Source organism: Natator depressus, chromosome 6 (genome assembly GCF_965152275.1).
Source record: "Natator depressus isolate rNatDep1 chromosome 6, rNatDep2.hap1, whole genome shotgun sequence".
Classification (NCBI taxonomy): Eukaryota; Metazoa; Chordata; order Testudines; family Cheloniidae; genus Natator; species Natator depressus.
In genome coordinates this window covers 127,754,842-127,776,115 of record NC_134239.1, presented here as the reverse complement: position 1 = coordinate 127,776,115, position 21,274 = coordinate 127,754,842, and the positions used below count along the sequence as shown (strand labels likewise).

The 21,274-nt window shown below is 45.0% G+C and overlaps 1 protein-coding gene across 4 annotated transcripts in view; it reads right to left on the bottom strand.

Moving 5' to 3' along the window:
- The window catches only part of MDGA2 (MAM domain containing glycosylphosphatidylinositol anchor 2), a 644,994-nt gene that overhangs the window by 387,923 nt on the left and 235,797 nt on the right, over positions 1-21,274 (bottom strand). The window lies entirely within an intron of this gene.

The window sequence follows — 21,274 nt, the reverse complement described above, 5'->3', positions numbered from 1 at the left end:
CCATATGTAAGCGGGGGAATAGTCCTGCTCTTGTGGGGAACTTTCCTGGCTACGGCAATACCCCAGTGAAGTGGGCTAGCGAAAGGATCCGAGTCCTCATTCCCACTTCCTTTACCCAGTGGCCTCCCTGCCCTTGAGGACTCCCCTTCCACTCTCCCGCCTGGCAGAGTCCTCGTAACCCCAACAAGGCTGGGCCCAGGATTCCTGGGGGGCTCGACCCCCAACCCTGCTGTGGTCACCTAGGACAGGGGTTAGGGTGTCCCCACTCCGGGGTACTCTCTCTGCACTGGGCACTTCTCTGACCCACTGACCATTACATACAAGTTAAAGCAAATGCAAGTTATTTAATCAACAATTAATTTTAAAAAGAATAAGGAAAAATGGGAAAGGTTAAAGGAAACACATCACCCCGCTCTGTGGCAGGGAACATCACAAACTGCGTCTCTGGAACGTCAGGGCAGTTCACAGTCGTTCCTTGTAAGTCCCAGGCCCCTTCTCAGGCCCTGGCTGTGCTGCAGGGATGCGGTGGGTTGGACACTTGCTCTGGTGGGGGCCACACGCTCTCAGGCTCTAAGTGGTAGGACCCTTCTTCCCAGTGTCGCCCCCGCCCTGTCGGGGTTACGATCCAAGCCTGGCCTGCAGAGCCTCTTGGCTGAGGCATCTCCCTGTGCTGGGCCTGCTGCCCAGGGTCCCCCTCGCTCTCCCCAGCTGCTCTCCGCACCCAGCTCCGGACTGCTCCAGCCCCAGCTCCACTACTCGGTCTCAGCACTGCTGCTGCTCTGCCTCCAGCTCCCTGGGCTGCTTCTCTGGCCCCTCTGGCTCTGGTTGCGGCAGCTCTGCTCCCAGGACAGGTCTGCTCTGCAGGCTGCTTCTGTGACTCTGCTCCCAGCACGACCTGCTTCCTGGGCTGCTTCTCTGGCCCCTCTGGCTCTGGTCGCTGCAGCTCTGCTCCCAGGGCAAGTCTGCTCTCCCTGGGCTGTGCCTCTGGCTTTGGGGCTGCAGCTCTGCTCCCAGGGCAGGGTCTGCTCTCTCTGGGCTGCTTTTCTGGTCCCTCTGGATCTGGCCCAGCTCTGTTCCCCAGCTCAGCTCGGGCCCCTGCTTTCTCCTTAGCTTGGCCCCACTCTGTCTGACCCAGGCAAATCCAGCTCACACGGAGGACGAGGACGGGACCCCCCTGGCCTCCTGACTCCCTGATTAGCCTGCTCGCCCTGTCATTCAGGCTGACCTGGAGCATTGGCCTCTCCCCATTGTTCCTGGGGGCTGTCAGTCTCAGGGTCCTGATTCCCCATCAACGCTTCCCCTTTGAGTACTGGGAGCGAGCAACTAAAACTCCCCCACTGAATGTTAGTAAGGGGGCAACAGTCCCCTTACACATAGCTAACTGACCGCCTCGTGCACAAATCTGCTCTGCTCTGACAGAGCAGAGCGGGTGTAAATAAATGTCAGAGTGCATAGCTGGGTACTGGGAGATCATCTTAGAAAGGGGGGAAAAGAACATCCTGTGGGATGCTATTTTTACCACCAGACCTTACCGAACATCTCTGAGGAGGCGGAGGGCCCCACGTTAGTAACAGCAGCCTACTCTGGGCGTGGCATCTATTGATGCTCAGGTGGCAATGCAGTTGGGATAAGAGAGAATTAACTTTTATATCCCCCCTCACCACTGTTCATGTTGGGGACTATAGAAAGGGCAGCATAGGCTCCCGGGACGCTCTGAGGATGCGGGACTAGACGGACAGCACCAATCTGTAGCAGTGGTCTGAGTGCTACCACGTGCCCCTGCTCTAGCAAATTCCTGAGTGCTGGGGGTATGATGAAGCATAACTATGGAGTCCATTAAAACTGTACAGCAACCGTGTTCAAAGTAATCTATAGCACCCACCTGTCACTGCACTCCTTTCCCATGCCTTGAGAAGAGAGGCTCTGTCTGACCCCCGTCACATTGGTCTGGGCATCAAGTGAGGGGATACCGTGTCCTGTCCTCGGCCAGCTGGAGGTGGAACTCTCGGTTTTGTCAAAATTGAGCTACCCTGTGCTCCTTCCAGTGGTGAGCCCTGAGGAAACCTTTGCCCCTTCCATGGATTTCTGACAATACGCACAAAATGAACTATTTCCACTGGAGCAGGGTCCACACACCCTTCTGACCGGTCTGTGGGAAGGATGGGGGTTGCTGCTGCTTCTCCTCACTGTGCTCTGTGATAGCTCCCAACAGTTGTTCTCCTGCTAATCTGGCCAATGTCAGCACCTGTTGAAAACCTATTTTCCAAGACCATAGCTGTATCCGTCACCTGACAATCCAGCTGACAGCTAGTGATCTGGCTGATATTTAACAACATCCACATTAAGGAGTCTAAATAGAGATTTTCTATATATTGGGTTTAGATTCTTGCCCTTGAAATTGGTGCACCAGACGACTGTGACTCAGAAGCAGCAGGTGAAGGAAGTTAAGCCAGCCCCAAAAGCAAGAAAAACACCATATTAAGCAATGTGCATGGTTTTTAAGAGAGTCTGTCGTTTTGCAGGGGTGATTAACAGCTGGCCAAATACTAATATTTAGAACCTAGAGGCTTAATTACCAGACTGGGCCTGCAAATTAGGGAGGTGGATTCAGTGCTAGCATTTGCACCCAAAGGCAGTCCCATGAGGGAAAGTTTTGAATGATGCACCTTTAAAAATTTGTCTCCAAGGGCCCAAATATGACTTTTTTCCCCTCGCATGCCATATCAGGCTCCTTTTTGTTTTAAGCCCTGCTGTTATGAGAGCAGTGCAGCATCAAACAGAAAGAGCTGATGTTCCAGTAACGCACGACCAAATCATTTACGACGACTAGGGGCCTGCATTCAGCTCTCCAGTTGATGCACTGGCCATTGCACACGCGTTTAAGGGCAGAATTTGGCAGCTTCGGTTTGTTTTGTCCCATCTCCCTGGTGATGGCAAGAGTAATATTAATTGATAGAGATATAAAGCAATAGAGTGAACATGACAAAGTGTACTCATGGGTGGCAATTGGTGTTACTGCTGTTAGTAATTAAGGAACACATGGCTAAGCATAAGCATGCCGGGCTCCTGCTTATTCGGATGTGAAAGGGCATGTGGATCTGACTCACCGCCATGCTGAAGTGCCAGTTCTTCTCCTTGACATACCCCACGATTCATTTGAGATAAAACGTCCTGCCTGATCAGCATTCTGTCAGCAATGAACGATAGGAGGGGGGACAGAAAAGTCCTGGGCCATGCTCACGGTGGGACAGACCCGAGAAATTAACATATGCTAATTATCCAATTATTATCCAAAATAATAATTTTGGATAATAATAATAATTATTATCCAAAATAATAGATCAGGGCATCATGTGAACTTTTGTATTTGTTTGCTAACATGCTGTGGAAATCGCTGGAGTGTACAAATGACAGAGAAGCGCAAAACAAAACACTTGCAGAGAGTAGCAGGGCTAATGCAGCTGACTAACCTAAAAGTGATGGGGAAAATTCTTTGGGGACTTACACCCACAGAGGCACCAGGATTGTATGGGATGTAAACTCAAACGCTCTGGCCCTTCACAGGGATGGCCCCAGTTGAACGTCAATGTGCGCTTCTTCTACCACAACTCACTGTCCCCTGACCCCACGCTGGGGGCCTGTCTCTCCTTCCCTCTACGTGCTTTCTTCCTCTCCCTTTCAGAAAGAGGAGAGGCTTTTCCCACTGAGAGCCACCATCTCTCACCCGCAATCCTCCTATCCCATTTCCACTCATTCTTCTATCCATTTTCTCTCCCCCTCGACAAACGGAGCACCTTTGCTGCACCCACACATTTCCAGGGCCTCCCTGTACTGCCCCGCAGTGGCAAGCACAAGTACTGGCTGTTAACCCTTCCCTTGTTCCAGTGAATCAGTAAGCATTTCCTGGCGATAAAGACACCTACTCGGACACATTTCCAGACCTGCTCTGGGCACGTTACTGAGAAGGCAAGGCTGTGAAGTAGTGCAAATCTCCAGCAAAAAGACTAATTTTCCTGTGATGCCTGTTCCCCTTTCTGCACTCACACAACCTCAGCTTCATACTTGCTCCATTTCTCATCACCTTTACTGATTGGGTTTGTCTTTGCCCCACGATGCTGGCTGTGGTAATACTGTACAGAAACATTACATCTGTGGTTAACACTCCCCATCAGAGTATTTTCTTTGCAAACCATTGGATTTACTTTCCCCTTTCACCCTTCAAGTTTCCCAAGGATTAACTGACAAAGATGAGAAATTTCCCTCCAGATTTATAGACACTTTGGATAGTTCCGTCTTCATATGTTTTGGGCCCAAGCCACAAAGTCTGGAAATAGATCCTAATCTAAAACTTCTTGAAAATTTTGGGGGCACTGGGATCTAGGGGACTGGTTCAGACTCATCTCTAGTTTTCAATTGACTTTAGAGAACATATTAGTCATGAAAATTTAAGGGAATGAGTCCTGTGAATGCTTAAGATCCCACCTAACGCTTTATATGGCATTGAATTTGCTGGCTTCATATACAAGACCATTTTCATTCTCAAATTTTCCCACTGGTCTAAAGAGTTCCCCTTGAATGATTACACATTAGGCTCATCTATCCAGGTGCTGCCCTAGTCACTGATGTTTCAAGAAGTTCATCCCACAGCATTATCTATGACTGGTGTTGGTGTAATCAAGATAGATCACTAGTACCTTGACATTAATTACTGATGTGAAAATAGACCGGGAAATAAATGTATCGGTGTCCTGGGAGTGTTGATCTTCTGATGCTGCCATATGCACAGACAACAATTCCACACCAAAATTGGCTGGCATGTCACTCCAGCGTGTCTTCAACTGCTTTACGCAGAGCTGGCATTTTTAAAGATTATTTTTATTAGAAATGTTGCCTTCAAGACTACAGAACAATGTACACCATTACCAAACACATAACTAACACAAAGCAACACTGATGAACCCACAATCCTTATCCTCCTGACCAAACCTAAATTAGACACATTCTAGGATCTTCTGTATCTTCAGTGAAGCACACACACACGTAATCCCCTCTGGAGTTGGTAGTTCCTGACATACTCCTCCAACGCTTTAGGAGACTCACCTCTGGACTACAGCAGCAATGGCTACAGAGTCTCAGGACTTCATTTCCCAGGCTTCCTAGCATCCAGGGCAGACAGAGAACACACTGGAAGTTACTACAAGAACTCTTCAATCTCTGTGGTCACTCGAATACAGACCTAGAAGTCGCAATTCTTCACCAAAGAAACTTCAAAAACAGACTCCAACGAGAGACTGCTGAATTGGAATTAATTTGCAAACTGGATACAATTAACTTAGGCTTGAATAAAGACTGGGAGTGGATGGGTCATTACACAAAGTAAAACTATTTCCCCTTATTTCCCCTCCTACTGTTCCTGTAAACTGCTGGAAATGGCCCACCTTGATTGTCACTACAAAAGGTCTTCCCCTCCCACCGCCCGCTGGTAATAGCTCACCTTTCCTGATCACTCTCGTTACAGTCTGTATGGTAACACCCATTGTTTCATGTTCTTTGTGTATATAAAATTTCCCAGCTATATTTTCCACTGTATGCATCTGAAGAAGTGAGCTGTAGCTCACGAAGGCTTATGCTCTAATAAATTTGTTAGTCTCTAAGGTGCCACAAGTCCTCCTTTTCTTTTTACAGACACAGACTAACATGGCTGCTACTCTGAAACCTACAAGAACATCTGTGAGCCCGAATGCAAACAAAGCCATTGGTTTTGGCTGTGATTGGAGTGCAGCGGAGAGAGAAGTGTCACAGCTGGTGAGGTTCCCAGTAAACTTCCCATTGCTATCAAAATGGATACTGAACCATGTTGGTGGTTACTGGCGTGATGAAAGGTTTCAACCCAGCGGAGACCAGCAAGCCAGGAAGCTGAGGAGCGATTCCACACTGGGCTATTGAGAGTCAGCCTAATTTTCCATGGGACTCCAGAGCAGGGCGCTTCAGGACGACCCTCCCGTTTAGGGGTGAAGACCTTGTAAGAAATCTTATGTTTATTTTGCTTGTGAGTTTTAAGTCAGCTAACGATTATGGCACAGCATCAGCAAACTGATTCTCAACTCACTATCTGCCTAGACAGGTGCTCGGAGGGAGCTGAGGGGTTTGGGCCCATTGTAGATGTTGGGGGATGGAGGGTTTAAGGCACTGTGGATGCTTTATGATGTTAGTTACTCCTGCTCTTTCATTATCCCCTATCCTTTGTTCCCTGGACCTAAAAAAGCTTCCCCTGTTGCTGTATTGCTACTTTGGGAATAGCGATTATTTTATTCCTTGTGTATTGGACTGTGTTCCTCATGTATTGTTTGGTAGTAAGAATTTCCCAAGGGACAGCACCCCTTGTGTTCCATGTACTAGGTGAGGTCCCCCCTTTGGGTGGAGGCACCAGGCACCAAGATGAAGAACCCAGGACCCATACCCTTGAGGTGAGAGGCCACTCCAAGCAGCAGGCAAAAGAGAACAGGCTTGAGCCACACCTTGGGGGAGAAGCTACATAAAATCAACCCTTGGAACATCAGCAAGAAGTGGACCTAGAACCTCTTGTACTTAAAGCAGGAGCTTCTGATGTTTGAGCTAAAGGACTAAAGCCTCTAGCTGTCAATGAGTGTGTACAGCTGCCCTGTTCTATGAACCAGCCACTAGAGGAGGACAAAAACTCCCAACTTCCCAACTATATGTTACATATAGCTTCTAACCACAGAGAATCAGATCCCATCAGTCTGTCATTAATAATTCAGATTATTAGGAGTCCATGTGAAGGCATCTCAGCCAGCTCTATGACTTTTCTGTCAATCAGATTGGTCTGCAGTCTTCCTCCTCCTCAAAATCAGTCAGTTTGTAATTCTTTCAGGGCTTCTGCTAATGTTCCCATCTTCTTCCAAACATTTTCCATTAATTTGGTTTGGCTTCCAAAGCTAATTAATCTGGCATTTTCTTTTCTTTTCTTCCCTTGTTTTTTTTTCCCCTCCCTTAATTCTGTTGTAAATGTTACAAGAGTATATCTGGACAAAAAGCTCTCCCTTCAGTGCAAAAACACCTACGGCTAAATGAGGGTGTACTAAGTCTAAATGTATACTTGACCTATACAATAACATCAACTGAATACAAAACTATATGGTTGAGGTAAGTCTTTGTTTGTGTTTTAAAGTCTTGGATCTGCTTTCACCAGTTCTCACAACATTGTTAAACAGGTAAAGGGAAAATAGTTTTTTGGGGGAAAAAAGACTTTTATTTTTAATATATTATACACTACACCAGCCAGTCTTACCCTGCAGTTGTGATTAAGGCATTATGGCTTGATTACTAGCTATTACTTCCACAGTCAGAAAAGCAAAAACACAGTATGGTGCCATCCCCATTAACAGAACGTGTAATTCCATAACACACTTGGTAGACTGCAGGGCTTCAGTTGGGTTAAACTCTAAAGTACATAAGTGTCTGCTCGAGCCATTATTTTAAAGCCTTTCAAAATAACACCTTAACATACATCATTATTTTGCTTTACTTTGAACGGCTATAGGGCTATTCTGTAGAGCAATTTGAGGCATTATAACAGTTCTCAGCCATTTGAGATGCTCTCTGATAATAACAGATGCTTCTATTTTATCAGCCTATTCACACCCTTGTAAGCCCTTCATTTTCTTCTTTTACAGCTTATTTTTATATTAGAAGGATAATCTTGTGACTAAGGCCCTGAACATGGACTCAGGAGATCTGGGTTCAATGCTCACATATGCCTTTTGTGAGTTTAGACAAATCACCTAATCTCTGTATTCCTCGCTTCTCCATCTATAAAATGGACACAGTATTTTCCCTTTCCCTCACATAATTGTCCATCGTGTCTAGTCAGACTGTAAGTGCTTCAACCCACCTCTCTGGGTTTGTGCAGCACTCAGCATGATGGGTCTTTGAGCTCAGCAGCCCCCCCACCCCCACCCAGGCGCTACTGTAATATAAGTACATATTTTTATTCTCTTTGTCCAAGTGGAACAGACAGAGACCAGAATGATATTTTTGTAGGGCACATTTCTGTGGTGGTTTCAAAAATGCAGGTGAAGATAACTGTCATATGCAACACCAGACTAGCCTGATATGTGACAGATTTTTCCATGTGCAAAGAGCAAACAGACAGATCAAGAATGGCCTTTGTTGTAGACTGAGAGAATAAATGTAATCTTCTCTAGGTAAGAGCACACACTGGGCGTTTGTGCCTCTCCTTTTATAGTCTGTACTGAGCTTGGAGAACAAAATGGCTGCTGAACACTCAGAAAGGTCAAGGGGCAGTATTCAGTAAACAAAGGGCAGGAAAGTTTTGAAGATACACACAGCATAGCATAAGATTATAATTTGGGGGCTGGCAGGTTATAAAATCTGGTAACTCTTTTTCCGAATTGCCACTGGACCTACAAATGATCAGGACTTGATCCAAAGCCTACCGCAGTCAAAAAGAGTCTTACCAAGAACTCCACTGGCCTTTGGATCAGGCTCTCGGTCCCCAAACTATGCAGTTATCCCTCATTCTTCCCAGTAGGTCACAACCAGACAATTAGTGCTTACTCCAGTGTTGGGATATATCTCCAAGTATTTTTCTTTGGACATGTATGGAGGTTGAGGGGAGTGGGGTTGGTAGTGGGACTACATATCTCCAAGAATTATTAGGAAGTTGGCATACTGGGAAGCTAATGATCGTATATCAAAGGAAAAAGTCTCCTTTTACATGATGATTCTCAAAATACTCAAAAGAGACTCTTCAGAACCAGTGCATCCAAGGGACAAGTATATTTGGATTTTGGTCACTGGCAGGGCTGGATGTATCTAATAAAGCTGCTAACTCTTTCCCTTAATGTGCATCAATTATGGATTGTCATTCAGCAAAATAGTCCAACCTGTTTAAAAAAGTTGTGTGTCCTTCTTCCTGTGAATTTCTGATCTATGTCCCTCGTCTCTTGCTCCCAAATAGATCATAGATACTAAGGTCAGAAGGGACCATTATGACGATCTAGTCTGACCTCCTGCACAACGCAGGCCACAGAATTTCACCCACCCACTCCTGCGCAAAACCTCTCACCTATGTCTGAGCTATTGAAGTCCTCAAATCGTGGTTTAAAGACTTCAAGGAGCAGAGAATCCTCCAGCAAGTGACCCGTGCCCCACGCTGCAGAGGAAGGTGAAAAAACCCCAGGGCCTCTTCCAATCTGCCCTGGAGGAAAATTCCTTCCCGACCCCAAATATGACGATCAGCTGAACCCTGAGCATATGGGCAAGATTCACCAGCCAGATACTACAGAAAATTCTTTCCTGGGTAACTCAGATCCCACCCCATCTAACATCCCATCACAGGCCATTAGGCCTATTTAGTTGGCTGGGGAGTTTAATGGAGTCGTACTCCGCAGTGTTGTAATGGGCAAATACAAATCTATTTGTGAATCGCTTTTAAGCCACAACCCTATTACTATTTGAGTTCTCTCATTTTTACATGCCACAGCTGCTCTGCTGTTCACATTCATATCAGGTTTTTTTTATATATATAAAAAGCTGTTACGAGTTCATAAAAGGAACCATTCCCTAAAAGAATGAAATAAATGCTGTTTATTATTTTTGTCTGTGATTACCAGCAGGAATGATTGCAGCCTGGAAAAGTATAAGCTGAAATGAAATTAAATACTACGGCAAATGGGGGAAAACAACTCATTCATTAACCAGATTTTCTCAGAAAACTTCCACTGTATATTTAGGGAGCTTTAAGTATTCTATGTATCCCAGTTAGTATAATAAATTAAATTACATCACAAGGTAATTGCTTACAATAAAGCTATTTCTCCAAGTGCAGTGTAATATTCAAGGATATTTTACATATTTCCAGGGGGTTCTCTTTTTATTCCTAAACATTATCAGCCCAAACCATTTTATATCAAACAAAATTGTCAACAATTTCCTTGGACTAACTGCATCATAATCATGTTATGTCTTTATTAGCAGCACATTAAATAAAAATGAATTCCATGATTGAGTCACTAAACGATATTTGAGGAATAAATGTGTAGCAGCAAGTGAGAGCCTTGCTACTTCAGTGCATGTGTGATAAATGAAGGGCCAGGGAGGAGGTAGCTCCCTTTTATGGACACCCAGCCAGCCAGTTAGCTATAAAGTCGCTCTTGGTGGCTGTTCTCTGCTTGCTTTACCTGTAAAGGGTTAAAAAGTCTCCCAGGCTAGGTAAAAGAAAGGGAGTGGGCACCTGACCAAAAGAGCCAATGGGAGGGCTAAAACTTTTTTAAAAAATTGTGTGTGTGTGTGGGGGGGGGGGGGGAACGACTTCCCTTTGTCTGTTGTTGTTCTCCGGAGAGAGGGGACAGAGCAGGATAGGGCTGGAGCTATTCTGTAAAAAGCTTTAAAACCAGGTATGAAAAAGCATCAATTCGTACCTCAACCCTACTTATCTGAAACCCCAGATATGTAAGTAATCAGGGAATGTCTAGGAAGACATGATTAGGGTTATTTCTTTTATTTCTGATTGATTTATGGACTCCTTTGTGCTAACCCCAGATGCTTTTGTTTTGCTTGTAACCCTTAAGCTGAACCCCAAGAGAGCTATCTTGATGTTTAATTTTTGTAATTATTTCATAAGAACATAAGAATGGCCATACTGGGTCACACCAAAGGTCTTAAAAAACAGAACTTTATTAGAAGAACAAAGCAAAGATAAAAGAAATGCTCTGTAAGATTAGAATGGAAGATAACCTCACAGGCAGTCAGATTCCAAACACAGAGAATCCCTCTAGGCAAAACCTTAAGTTACAAAAAGACACAAAAACAGGAATACACATTCCCTCCAGCACAGAGAATTTACAACCCAAAACAAAGAAAACCTAATGCATTTTCTAGCTAGATTACTTACTAACTTTACAGGAGTTGGAGGGCTTGCATCCTTGATCTGTTCCCGGCAAAGGTATCACACAGACAGACAAAAGCCTTTTTCCCCCCTCCAGATTTGAAAGTATCTTGTCTCATCATTGGTCATTTTGGATCAGGTGCCAGCGAGGTTACCTTAGCTTCTTAACCATTTACAGGTGAAAGGCTTTTGCCTCTGGCCAGGAGGGATTTTATAGCACTGTATACAGAAAGGTGGTTACCCTTCCCTTTATATTTATGACAGGGCCATTTAGGGATCTGGGGCAAAAATTGGGGATTGGCCCTGCTTTGAGCAGGGGGTTGGACTAGATGACCTCCTGAGGTCCCTTCCAACCCTGATATTCCATGATAAGTTAAACAGTTATAGCATTTGAAGAAGTTTCCTTACATTACCTTCTGGAAATCCTTGTGTGAGCAAGAATCTTAAATTGGTAATGTAAAATGTATCATACTGGTTGGCAATCTAAAATTTGGACTATAAAAAGGATTTGGCGATACATCTAGGCTCTGATCCAGAATACCTTACTCAGGCAAAATTCCCAGTGAAAATACTGGAGATTTTGTTTGAGTAACAACTGCAGGAATAAAGCCCCAATTGATCAAACTGATATTATTACCATATTTGATAGAACAATCCTTACTGTATATTTGTTTTGTTACTGCCTAATGCAGTGCTTCTGATAGCTGCCTATGAAGCATGTGCTACTGCCCAATATCAGAGACAGGCTACTAGGCAGAAAGGATGGAAAAAATGAGAAAACCGTTTTCTAAAAAATTTCAAAGTTGTTTCCATCTTAAAGGACTGGAACTGAATCTATTTTCTGTTTATTTCACAAACAATTTCATGATACTTTGGTCAACATTTATTACTATTTATTAATCAAAATAGTTTGAAAAGTTATTTTCAGAACTGTGCTTACCAAAAAAAAAAAAAATGTAAATTGTACTGGAAAATAGCTTTCTGGAAAAGGAAAAAAAGTAACTAATGATTATTAAAATAATTGATAACATTTTCAATGAAATTAATAAAAAGAATAAATTAAAATGTGGTGGGAAATGTTGTGCAAAAAATGTCCATACCATTGACATTTTTTTCAAGAAGTCCACATTCTCACATAAAGCCATTTTTTGTGAAAGAAATGTTGTCCAAATAATTTTGACCAGCTCTAGTTGTAGAATTTTATTCGGTTTTTAGAAGGGAGACAGGGAAATAGTGGTGTCTCTAGGGGTCCGACCTGGTACCAATGCTGTTCAACATATAAATAAATGATCTGGAAAAAGGGGTAAACAGTGAGGTGGCAAAATTCGCAGACGATACAAAATTACTCAAGATAGTTAAGTCCAAAGCAGACTGTTAAGAGTTACAAAGGGACCTCACAAAACGGAGTGACCGGGAAACAAAACGGCAGATGAAACTCAATGTTGATAAATGCAAAGTAATGGACATTGGAAAACAAACAATCTCAACTATACATACAGTGGCACTGGAACATTTTTAGTCATGGGGGTGCTGAAAGCCAGCCCCCTTACCCCTGTCCATGCCCCCCTGCCCAACTCCCTCCCCCACATGCTGAGGCTGAGAGCAGGGCTGTGTCTTTGGCAGGGGGGACCCGGACAGCGGTAAGGGGCCCGAGGCTGTGGCCACGGCTGGGAGTGGGCACAGTGGCGTAGCCGGGTGGAGAAAACAGGGGGAGCGGAGATAAAAAAGGCGCCACCCACTTGTACTCACCTGGCGGCGCTCCAGGTCTTCAGCGGCACTTCAGCATTGGGTCCTTCACTCACTCCGGTCTTCGGCGGCACTGAAGGACCCCCACCGCGGGCATGGGGACAGGAGCAGAGCCCTGAGCAGGGGCCAGCAGCCAGGACCCCACATGCAGGGCCAGGAGCAGAGCCCTGGCCGTGGGGCTGGATGCGGGGCCCTGGGAGCCAGGCGCGGGGCCCCGGGAGCGAAGTCCTGGGAGTGGGGGGTGGGGCACGGGGCCAGCAGCCAGGGAGCAGAGCCGGTGGCCGGGGCCCCAGGAGCAGAGCCCCAGGTGCGGGACCAGGAGTGGGGCCCTCGGTGTGGGCCCTGGGCCTGTGGCCGGGGAGTGAGACCAGCGGCCAGGGCCCGAGCTACAGGGGCAGGGTTGGAAGCAAGATAAGGGGCCAGCGGCCGGGACCCGAGCTGGGGAGTGGAGCTAGACACGATAAATTGACCCTCCCCCCCGCGCTGGATCGATTGCTGCCCGCCAATCCTGCGGGTAGTATAGACATACACTTAGGACATTTTTCCTAATGTCCAACCTAAACCGCCCTTGCTGCAATTTAAGCCCATTGCTTCTTGTACTGTCCTCAGAGGTTAAGAACAACATTTTTTCTCCCTCCTCCTTGTAACAACCTTTTATGTACTTGAAAACTGTTATGTCCCCTTGCAGTCTTCTCTTTTCCAGACTAAACGAACCCAATTTTTTTCAATCTTCCCTCATAGGTCATGTTTTCTAGACCTTTAATCAGTTTTGTTGCTCTTCTCTGGACTTTCTCCAATTTCTCCACATCTTTCATGAAATGTGGTGCCCAGAACTGGACACAATGCTCCAGTTGAGGCCTAAGCAGCACAGAGTAGAGCGGAAGAATTACTTCTCGGGTCTTGCTTACATCACTCCTGCTAATACATCCCAGAACGATGTTTGCTTTTTTTGCAACAGTGCTATACGGTTGACTCATATTTAGCTTGTGATCCACTATGACCCCCCCAGATCCCTTTCCGCAGTACTCCTTCTTAGGAAGTCATTTCCCATTTTGTACATGTGCAATTTATTGTTCCTTCCTAAATGGAGTACTTTGCATTTGTCCTTATTGAATTTCATCCTATTTACTTCAGACCATTTCTCCAGATCATTCTGAGTTTTATTCCTATCCTCTAAAGCACTCGCAACCCCTCCCAGCTTGGTATTGTCCACAAACTTTGTAAGTGTACTCTGTATGCCATTATTTAAATCACTGATGAAGATATTGAACAGAACTGGACCCAGAACTGATCCCTGCGGGACCCCACTCATTATGCCCTTCCAGCATGACTGTGAACCACTGATAACTTCTCTCTGGGAATGGTCTTCCAACTAGTTATGCACCCACCTTATAGTAGCTCCATCTAGGTTGTATTTCCCTGGTTTGTTTATGAGAAGGTCATGCGAGACAGTATCAAAAGCCTTACTAAAGTCAAGATACACCACATCTACCACTTCCCCCCCCATCCACAAGGCTTGTTACCTTGTCAAAAAAAGCTATCAAGCTGGTTTGACATGATTTGTTCTTGACAAATCCATGCTGACTTATTTTTCACCTTATTATCTTCTAGGTGTTTGCAAATTGATTGCTTAATTATTTGCTCCATTATCTTTCCGGGTACAGAAGTTAAACTGACTGGTCTGTAATTGCTCGGGTTGTCCTTATTTCCCTTTTTATAGATGGACACTATATTTGCCCTTTTCCAGTTTTCTGGAGAGTCTCCCGTGTTCCATGACTTTTCAAAGATAATTGCTAATGGCTCAGCTATCTCCTCAGTCAGCTCCCTGAGTATTCTAGGATGCATTTCATCAGGCCCTGGTGATTTAAAGGCATCTAACTTTAAGTAATTTTTGACTTGTTCTTTCCCTGTTTTAGACTCTGATCCTACCTCATTTTCACTGGCATTCACAACATTAGAAGTCCAGTCGTCACCAACCTTCTTAGTGAAAACCGAAACAAAGAAGTCATTAAGAACCTCTGCCATTTCCACATTTTCTGTTATTGTCTATCCCCCCTCAAGTAATGGGCCTACTCTGTCCTTGGTCTTCCTCTTGCTTCTAATGTATTTGTAGAATGTTTTCTTGTTTCCTTTTACGTCCCTAGCCAGTCTGATCTCGTTTTGTGCCTTGGCTTTTCTAATTTTGTCCCTAATAATACTTGTGTTATTTGTTTATATTAATCCTTTGTAATTTCACCAAGTTTCCACTTTTTGTAGGACTCTTTTTTGAGTTTTAGATCATTGAAGATCTCTTGGCTAAGCCAGGGTTGTCTCTTGCCATACTTCCCGTCTTTCCTACACAGTGGGATAGTTTGCTCTTGTGCCCTTAATAATATCTCTTTGAAAAACTGCCAACTGTCTTCAATTGTTTTTCCCGTTAGACTTGATTCCCATGGGATCTTACCTACCAACTCCCTGAATTTGCTAAAGTCTGCCTTCTTGAAATCCATTGTCTTTATTGTGCTGTTCTCCCTCCGACCATTCCTTAGAATCATGAACTCTACCATTTCATGATCACTTTCACCCAAATTGCCTTCCACTTTCAAATTCTCAACCAGTTCCTCCCTATTTGTCAAAATCAAATCTAGAACAGCCTCCCCACAGTAGCTTTCTCCAGCTTATAAAATAAAAATGGTCTCCAATACATTCAAAGAACTTGTTGGATAATGCCTCTATATAAATCCATGGTATGCTGACATGTTGAATACTGTGTGCAGATCTAGATGCCCCATCTCAAAAAAGATATATTGGAATTGGAAAAGGTCTAGAGAAGGGCAACTAAAATGATTAAGGGTATGAAACAGCTTCCGTATGAGGAAAGATTAAAAAAAGACTGGAATTGTTCAGCTTGGAAAAGAGATGACTAAGGGGGAATATGATAGAGGTCTGTAAGTCTTGACTGGTACGGAGAAAGTGAATAAGAAAGTGTTATTTACTCCTTCACATAACACAAGAACTAGTGGTCGCCCAATGAAGTTAATAAGAAGCCAGATTAAAACAAATAAAAGGAAGTATATCTTCACACAGTGCACCACCAACTTGTGGAACTCTTTGCCAGAGGATGTTGTGAAGGCCAAAACAATAACAGGGTTCAAAAAAGAACTAGATAAGTTCATAGAGGATAGGTCCATCAATGGTTATTAGCCAGGATGGGATACAACACCATGCTCTGAGTGACCCTAGCCTCTGTTTGCCAGAAGCTGGGAGTGGATAACAGAAGATGGATCACAAAAAATTGCCTTGTTCTGTTCATTGGTCACTGTCGAAAGATAGGATACTGGGCTAGATGGACCATTGGTCTGACCCAGTATGGATATTCTTATGTTCTGAAGTTTTTGTAGACTAGATGGACTACGATTCTAATCCCACGTGGCACTTCCCACAGAAAACGAGGGAAATTAATGCATGTTGTTAAGATTCCATGTAAAATCAGCACAAATATTCTATGAAAAGCTTCAGAATAGAGACCTCCCTCCTTCCCCAACACCGTCTCAATACAAAAAGCCACTGTAACTTGTTCACAACAAAGAAAAGTTATGGGCCTGATGCTGAAGAATTGGGCCTATTAAGAAAAAAAAAACCATCCAGTGGCTGGCACTTAAAACAGCTGCAAGCTCCACCATGCTATTTCTCTGCACAAGAAGAATCATAGAATATCAGGGATGGAAGGGACCTCAGGGGGTCATCTAGTCCAACCCCCTGCTCAAAGCAGGACCAATCCCCAATTTTTGCCCCATATCCCTAAATGGCCCCCTCAAGGATTGAACTCACAACCCTGGGTTTAGCAAGCCAATGCTCAAACCATTGAGCTATCCCTCCCCCCTGAAGAGAGAACACTCTAGATTCTTGGTAATGTCAAGTACTTTGGAGATCTAACAGTTGACGATTTAGTGGCCCACGAAGACAAAACATTATACACACCCAGGATGATCAAGGTCTGGCTGAAACCACAACCATGGGTTTGAATTTCCTAACTTCTATACCTTTGAAATCTCAACCACATCACTGCATTTACGTTAAGTATTTTTTTTAAAAGTGTAACCACTATCTAGTTTAGAAACAAAATACTTGAGAGTAATGAATGAGACACAATACCCCACCGCCTCTTTGACGGATGAAGATACTTGGCAAATGCTAACCTTAAGGATTCACCATTTCTTTTCTTATCTCATAAGAAAACATCGATTTGTTTAACGTGCCCACATCTTGTGATTTCTCTCTTCCTCTGCTTGTCAATTTCACAAAACCAACTCAGAGTTAGGCCAGATTGGTCCATGCCTTTGATCAATAGAAAGGCAGAGGCTACAAAGGTCAGGAAGATTCAATTTTCCATAGGCAGATATGTGCATGAACTTAGATATTGCCTGGCTGCACTATACAATGTTCTAGCCTGTTCTCATACATTTGCTTTTGGGAGCACTAAAATTCAATGAAAAGGTGATAAAAGAAGGCTAATATTCAAAATCAGTCTTGCAAACCTCCTGCATTTTGCAGCAGAATCACACTTCCGAGACCATCAGACCCATCCCCCTGCTCCAAGCAATTAATCTTCAGAAAATATTGCAAGCCCCTTGATTTTTTGTGAGCTGTAACATATGAAAGAGAGAGACAGATGATCGAGGCGCTAGACGAGTGAGAAAAATCCATAAACAGGTCAAATGAACTGAAATCAATTTTCCATCCTGGATCCAAGATAAGAAAATAGAGATTTTATGAGAAAGCAGCCGTGTGGATGCTGTCTTGATAAACCGTTTTGGTTGAACAGTTTTTTTGATACAGCAGCAGCAGCTTTGTGACTGCTTAAGAAAGTACCGTTTATAGCCAGTCTGAAGGCAGCTAAAGAGCCCTGGCCTTTTCTTAGGCTGCTGTGAGCCTGAAGACATGCAGGTCTGGAAAGGATCTGCAGCTTCAGAGGTGATCATGCTGGCCCGACCCACACAAAAGCACAGCCACAGAAAGTTCCTCCTCTCGCATCTGCTGACTGGATGGCGAGCTGTCAATCCAGCACAGAGAGCAAATAGAGAGCGAGTGTAAGTGGCCCCAGGACCATGCAGAAGCAGAGAAAAACGGTTCTGGTACTAAAGCCCAGGACAAAGGGGAATCAGGGCAGCACTGGCTGTGTGGGACCCGCAAAAGCAGGTTTCCTCCCTCTAGCTGAACCTGCTGATGGCTTTGTGGCTTTATCCAAGGGCATTAGACGAAGACTTAGAAGACGCTGGTTCAATTCCCCGCACCGCCACAGGCTTCCTGCGTGACCCTAGGCAAATCCCTTAGGGTATGTCTATGCTAATAAGAACTTGGCAGTGCATCTCAGAGCCCAGGTCAACTGACTCAGGCTCTCGCTGAGTGGCTAAAGATAGCAGTGTGCAAGTTGGGGCTCAGACAACCCGGTGAAAGGGGCGGGTCTCCGAGGTCAGGCTCCAGCCTGAGTGCCGATGCTGCTATTCTTAGCCTTATGGCATGAGCCCCACAAGCCCAAGTCAGTTGACCCCAGCCCTGAGACTTGCTGTGACTCCACTGTAGTGTAGACATACCCTTAGTCTCTCTGTACCCCACTTCCTGCATGCACAATGGGGATAATAGCACTGTCCTATCCTCTGGGGGTGCGGTGAGGGTAAATCCATTAAAGACTGTAAGGTGCTGAGATACTGCAGTGGCAGGGGCCATGTGAGTACCTTAGACAGATGCAGCCTCTGATGGGGCAGGAGACCAGCAGTGCTGATCTAAAACGCGCTCTGCTGCCCTCCCCATAGAGACCCCAAGCTGTCTGGTAGCAAAGCAGAGGGTCAGCCCTCAACCTAGGCAGACTGTTGGTAGCAAACTGGAGGCCACCCAGTGTCAGGTGCTGAAACTGCCTCGCTGGACCCCTTGTGGGCCCCTTATCTGCTGCCCAGCAAGCAAGGGGCAGGTCAGCCACTGGTCGCAGGAGTGCCCATCCTAGCACATCCCCCTGGGCTGGTAAGCACCGGGGGGGAAGCCTCTGGTGCAGAGGGATTCTGCCACAAGCACTACACTTTGCTCCACAGACAACACGCCTTTGTTGAGCATGCAAGCAGCAGCAGCTCACCAGTGTTTCTGCTAAGGCTGCTCAACTGTTGCAACCATTAATAGAGGCCGAGGATTTCCCGCTAGTCTGGGGAAGTGCCCTGCCCTCCCCGCACAGGGGGGAAGGTCCTCCCAGACAGCTGAAAAGGCAACAGCCAGTCACTTCATGGCGGCAGAAAGACTGAAAAGTTGCAATCAGCTCAGCAAACATGCCAGCAGGAGAAGCTGCCTGTCTGTGGGAAAAGAAATATAAGAAGTGACGATAAAAAATAAGTACAGAACTTTCCCTCCAGGACACTGGATTGGAGAGAAATTCCTCTGAGTCATGACTTCGGCCTGGAGCCATAGAATCATCACAAGGGAAAAACACTGGTAACTGATGAGTCAGCGTGTCCTCCGAAGGCAGCTTCGAAACAGAATCTTCTGTTTTAAAGGGACACAGCTGAAAAGTGACCTGATCTCCGACCTCCGATTTGAAACCCGTGACACTGTGGTGGGAACATATGCTGAAACCAGGCTTCTTAAAAATTTACTGTTCCGAGGGGTGGCATTTCTAGGCTCTCTTCATCCTTATCCACATGATTTATTCTGGCAGCCCTTCAGAGAGTTCCAGGGCGAGTGACCTGGTGTGTGGGAATAATATGCCTTGAAGAAGAGGCCTTGGTTAATAAGAAATAACTCCTTGCAAAAAAGCTGTCTTTGCAGAGAGAGTGCAGGGAACATCTCGTTTTATGAGCTTGGGATTTAGGCTATGTCTACACTATCGCGGTATATCGACCTACCCTACGCAACTCCAAGCTACGTGAATAACATAGCTGGAGTTGATGTATCTTAGGTGGAGTTACCGCGGGGTCTATGGGAGAAACTCTCCCGTCGACGGTAGAGTACAGGGGTCGACTGGAGAGCGATCTGCTATCGATTTGGCGGGTCTTCACTAGACCTGCTAAATCAACCGCCAGTGGATCGATCTCAGAGTATCGATCCTGGCTGTAGTGTAGACCTGCCCTTAGGGTCCGATTTTGCACCACTGAAGTCAACAGGTGTTTTACCATTCACTTTGATGGGAGCAGGACTGGAGCCTTCATGCTCTCCCCACAGGCTACACAGGAGGTAGCAAACTTGCCCATTTCCCCAATGTTTTTTAAACTATAGGATGGTTTGAAATAGAAACTTAAACGTGTGGTGTGTGGGTGTGCGTGTGTGTGTGTGTGTGTGTGTGTGTGTGTGTGTATACACAGACACAGACAGGCACACTCACTTATTCTAATCTTGTATGCTTGCCAGGTGATACACTGTATTTTCCTTCTAACAGATGCTAGGCAGAAGTCAATAAACTAGTTCATACAGTACAAGCTTGATTATTTGAATGCTACAGAGACACTGAAAGGTTGGATGATAAAGGTTCTGATAATTGAGGGAATATTCAATGTAATTAACAGGCACTGAGGGATATGAAGCTGTTTCAGATGACAGGTGGTTGGATAATTGAAGTTATCCGAGACGGATGAGATTCTGTCACTCTTACACTGAACAGTATCAGCCTCCATAAGTAACTCCAATGAAGTCAGGTGGCCCTACTGGAGGAGTAATGGGCTTCTCAGCATGAGTAAAAGTATCCGAATCTGGGTCTCTAGTTGTTTTCCTCTCTTCCACAGTATTTTAGAATGTGTGGACACATACAAGATATGTATCAGTATCTTTAAAGCAGAGTCAATATTTATTCAGGGAATTAAATTCAGCTAATGGGGAACCAATCAGCCAGCACGGCAGCATCAGAAAGTCACCAAAGTCCTGCCCTACAACTTCACTGACATTTAATCATGCCACTTATGTTAGAGGACTGCGACAACTGCGGTCAGGGCACCATAATAGAGAGGGGAAAAAAGATGGAGCGAGAGAAATCGGTATTTGCCAAAGAGCATAAAGTCAGCAAGGAAATAAATGTTACTTCCTACTTTTAAGAGGTATTGCAAACACTGAACAAAAAAAATAAACCATGACATAAAAAGGAATTGACTTACAACCCTCTATTTGACAGGTTTCAGAGTAGCAGCCGTGTTAGTCTGCATCCGCAAAAAGAAAAGGAGTATTTGTGGCACCTTAGAGACTATTTGTTTTTTCATTTAGGATCTTGGAAAGAATTTTGAGCAGTGAATCTATGCATGGCTTCTTTCCCCTCACCTCGCACATGCTGTACTGAGATTCACCAGATTTAGAAGAAAAGTGTCTCCTATTTGTAATCCGTATTCATTTGTTGATTGCAACTGACAGTATTTGCCCTTGCTTGACTGTGATTATCGACTGCATGAGGGGAATTCTCAAAGTTGCATAGTGCTGACATAACTCTTCAAGGGGAGCCATTGTAGGCTAATACTGAGCAGTTTTGAATCCCACCCTAGAATGCAAACATCTATAGCTGGGGTGGGCAAACCTGGTCATACTAATTGGGCTAAACCAGCTTCATTGCACTCAAGAGAGTCCAGCACTTATAAGAGCAAGTCACACCAATACCTC